General features: G+C 37.6%; 1 pseudogene; it reads right to left on the minus strand.

The window, feature by feature from the left end:
* Positions 1 to 445: 445 nt before the first annotated feature.
* LOC147503844 (plasma membrane ATPase 1-like) lies at positions 446 to 4,224 on the minus strand (annotated as a pseudogene).
* Between the last annotated feature and the right edge of the window lie 364 nt (positions 4,225 to 4,588).

Raw genomic sequence — 4,588 nt, forward strand, 5'->3', positions numbered from 1 at the left:
CAAGGCCGTCGGAAAATGCTCGGTCGGCATAGGCTTCCGACGGTTTTTATTGGTCAAAACAGGCCGTCGGAAAATGCTCAGTCGGCATAGGCTTCCGACGGTTTTTATTGGTCAAAACAGGCCGTCGGGGTTGAAGATCTTTGCCGGATGACATTCCTACTAATAACCATCGGATATGCCCGGTTGTCCAAAACCGGCCGGATAGTTCTTTACTGTCAAAGACCGTCGGATATTCTTGCTGCTAAAAACCGTCGGATATTCCTACTGTTAAAAACCGTCGGATAGTTCTGCTGTTATGAACCGTCGGTTAGACCAGCTATCACCAGCCGTCGGATATGCCAGCTACTAGCCGTCGGGTAGTTTGCTAATAGACAGTTTTTATCCGTCGGGTATTAGTTCTTTATTTTAAAAAAATATATTTCTTATAATAATTGTTTTAGGTATCCCAACATTACATTCTTTCCTGCACCAATTACATTCTTGCAAGTTCCTACTCAAATGCTACAAACGCTAATGTATTCATAAAGAAACAATGTGTTCATAAAAAAAAAACAAGAATAAGACATGTCGTTCACTAACTATACATATTACTTCCTTCAGAAACCAAAAATCAGCACCACACCATCTGTCTAGCAACCAGTCCTAGTAATCTCTAGTACCCTAGCAATGACTAAGCACCAATTGTTTAGCAACATGCTGAAATTCAAAATTAGGACTGGTCAGCTCTAAAGCACATAGTAACGCCACCATTGAATGTCTAACCAGCTTGGATCTCTGACATGGGCCACTAGATCACTTGACTATCACAAGATTACTAGTAACGTCTCTTGGGAGAGGTATTTGATATGCCTCTAATAGAAATCTACCTACTGATCATGGAGGGAAACATAATTTCTTATGAATGAAAGTAAATCGACTAGAAATCGCCTTTCCTGTTGAGCCTTGCCTAATATGACATTTCTCCAATCCATCTGGCAATGCTCAATCTTCAACACATGACACAGGATTGCAATGATGAGCACCATGAAAGGTGGAAAATCAAACTTCCACAGAAGAGCGAGCAACATGAAACCAAACTATCAAATGAAAATCATGGTGAGAAGGCAAGAATCAGTACAACTTGATGATAGAAATCTAAAAAGACTCCTATCTAGTATGCCTACTCTTTTTCCGCATTACAACTCAAAATGATGCAAGTGAATAACCCTAAGACTACTAAGAAGCTTACCACAATATGAATTGTGATGGAAACCGCATATATCTGCAACCACCAAAAAACGTTATCAAGAAAAGAAAACACAAAACATGATCTAGTTTTCATTTCATTTACTATCCAAAAACAAAAACGGCAATCAAATTGCGGTGAAAGGATAAATGTAAAGTATAGCTAATCCATACTAGACCATGAACGAATAAAAATTACCGTATAGTTTTCATCCTCTAAAAGATTGCTCTCTCGGTCAATACAAAGACCGATGATGACACTTAGGCCAGGTTCTCACGGGACAATGTCGAAATCACTACGAGCCGCATCGGTTGAATCAGCGATTGCTATTCCAATGTCAGCCTTCTTAAGGGCAGGAGCATCATTCACTCCATCACCAGTCATTCCACATATATGTTTCCTCGCTTGCAAGCGTTTCACAATCTCATATTTGTGTTCTAAAACAATAAAATGCAATGAGACGCAAACTTTAAGCCCCATAAGACAATTTGACACCTTATACGATGATAGTGAACCATACCAGGGAAGACACCAGCAAAACCATCAGCTTTCTCTATTAGATCATCAATAGGCAAGGCTGCAATTGATTCATCCTTGTTCTGACCTAGTAGAGCAGATTAAGGGTACATATTCGTTCCCATTCCCAGATGGCGACCTGTTTCCTTTGCTATTGCCAACTGATCACCTGACACAAGTAAAAAAAAGAACAAAAATAAATAAATAAAATCAAGTAATTGATCCAAATAGTGAAGAAAATCACAAAATCAAAGAGTCACAAAATCACAAAATCAAAAAATAACAATATAGAGCCAAAATAAATGCGTAGGTAGACGAATTTACCTGCTCAGGTGCACCCTTATTGACACGATGCATTTTGCCTTCACTGTTAATATAAGTTAAAGCTGTTTGCTTGTCAGTCGGATTGAATGAAAGGAAGTGAATCTCACGAATACCAGCTCGCACCTATTGGCAGGAGGAGAAAGGGACAAGTCAGCCAAAAGAAAATATGGGGAAAAGAACAGAGGTAATAAACTACAAATAAAATTTTAAAATAAAAATAAAAATCTTTTTCACAATAAGATGGTTCGTCCACTTACCTCCTTTGGATCAGCCAAACATTCCAACTATAGTAGCATCTATTGCATCCCCGATTCTCCACACGAAAGCTCGGCTGCCATCGAACGACGCTTATCCGAAGTCTACTCCTTTCATGAAAATATGAACAAAAGAATATCATGCGGATCTATCGGTCTATATTCCGAACGTATGTTAGGTTAGAAAAGAACAAACCCAAAGAAAGATATTATCTATCTAACCTCAATAAGATTTCTGTCACCGAGAGCTTGTTCGTGGTCAAAGTTCCAGTTTTATCAACGCAAAGCACATCCATGCCTGCCATTTCCTCTATTCTTTGTCATTCTCTTCGTGATGGCTCCCCTGCATTAGTTAAATTCCGGAGGTATCATCATTTATCAAATTTTGTAAACCACACAAAATCAAAATTAAAAACCTTGAAAAGTACTCGACAAACTTGTTGAGCTAGGCGATGGGAACCAATTGCCATTGTAATCGACAAAAGCTGTCGGCATTGCAATGGGAATTCCTCCAATGAGCACACCAAGAGGTTGTCAATTCTCGACGATACTTCTTGTCTTGTATGGGATACATGACGATGATCTCTATAATCATTCCCATGGCAATGGAACATATGCGAGAAGTTCCCAATAGCGGTTAAGACCTAAGAAGTAGTGTATATGCAGATATAAAACTAGCACGTAAAAGTGAATAGGAATATAGATAAATCACTTCAACAAGAAATTTTCTTTTCTCAGATACTTACCTTTTGGAAATGGCCAACTTTATTTGTGGAGTCTACAAGTTGGGCAGCTTTTTCGAAGAAGGTATGAACACCGGTGGTGATCACAACAGCTTTCAAGCTCACCTTGTTTACATGTAGAGCCGGAGTAAACACCATCTCCTCGGCCCTTTGTTACGGAAGGGACTCCCCTGTTAGAGAAGACCGAAAATTCAAAAGGAGAACATATCAGAATTTTAAGAGGGTGGAGGGGTATTCTCGATTGCATAATGAGTTTTAAAAAGGGAGGATCATTAGATAGTAGAGTCACCTGGTCAATTTTTAATGGGTCTCCCTCGAGGAGACGAGCATCGGCCGGTACTATGTCTCCAAGTTTTATATCGATGACATCTCCGGGAACAAGAACTGGCCGCATCTTCTTCGCTCCACTTTCCATCTCGAAGTACCTATTTTAGTTTCATGAACCCATAACAATTTTAGATACCACATGGAAATGAAACAAATTCAAAAACGTCCACTCAACTTATTATTTTTACTCTTCACTTAGAATATCACCGACTTACTACTATCAAGCCTAAAATATCATTATTTTCACCTAAATGACCCCATCACTCAAATTCTAGTTTATTATTTATCTAAACCCAACACTCAATTTCTCATCATTAGGCATAATACTTGAAAACTATACCAACTCCAAACAACTAAAATTCGGCTTCCAAAAGCGATTTCGGCTTGAAAAAGCCTTTTTAAAACCAATGGTGTTCATAACTTCTTTAAAATAGATTCTAAACAACAGCTATAATTATCGATCGACTTAAAATTAAAACAGTCGATTGAAGAAAACAACTAAATGCAAAGAAAACTTGTATAAGCAAAATCTGTTCAATCTAGTACCTTAGCCTTATGGGCTAGACGCTACATAAGAGCTACAAATGCATTTTCGCATTATTTTCCTCAATGAAGCTAATCGTTGAGTTAATAACAAGTAGAGTAATAATCCCCACAAAATCCTCGCCAAATCGGGGAGGCTTTCCCTAAACACAATTTTTAAAAAATCGAACAAAAATCACATAAAACAAACAAACAACTTCATAAAACACATAATTTAAGCTCACCCCTCCATTTGCTAGTGCTATAGACATAATTGCACCGCTTCCATGACCCAAGACAAAGGGTTCCACATGAAGCCTAATAACTTCAAAACTTACTTTCCTATAAACACATAGAAATGAAATAAAGATCAAATTTTGAAGCAAAATGAATAAAACAAATGGCATATAGAAGAGTGTCAATGAAACAAACCTTCTTTTCCTCTAACTTGTTATGACCAAAAATGAATAATCTCTCTTCAAAGACCAAAGACTTGTTAAACCATCTTTACTACATCTCAAATTCTCAAATACTTCTTCAATGGGTATGTTTTCCTCGACTCAAAACATCACAAAACCGGTCAAAAACCAAAAAAATGTACTTTTACATGAAAAAGAAGAGATAAACAAGTACCAAATTCACAACTTCCTTTAACACAAATCAAGAAAATCTGAACA

The sequence above is a fragment of the Coptis chinensis genome, chromosome 4 (assembly GCF_015680905.1).
Source record: "Coptis chinensis isolate HL-2020 chromosome 4, ASM1568090v1, whole genome shotgun sequence".
Classification (NCBI taxonomy): Eukaryota; Viridiplantae; Streptophyta; class Magnoliopsida; order Ranunculales; family Ranunculaceae; genus Coptis; species Coptis chinensis.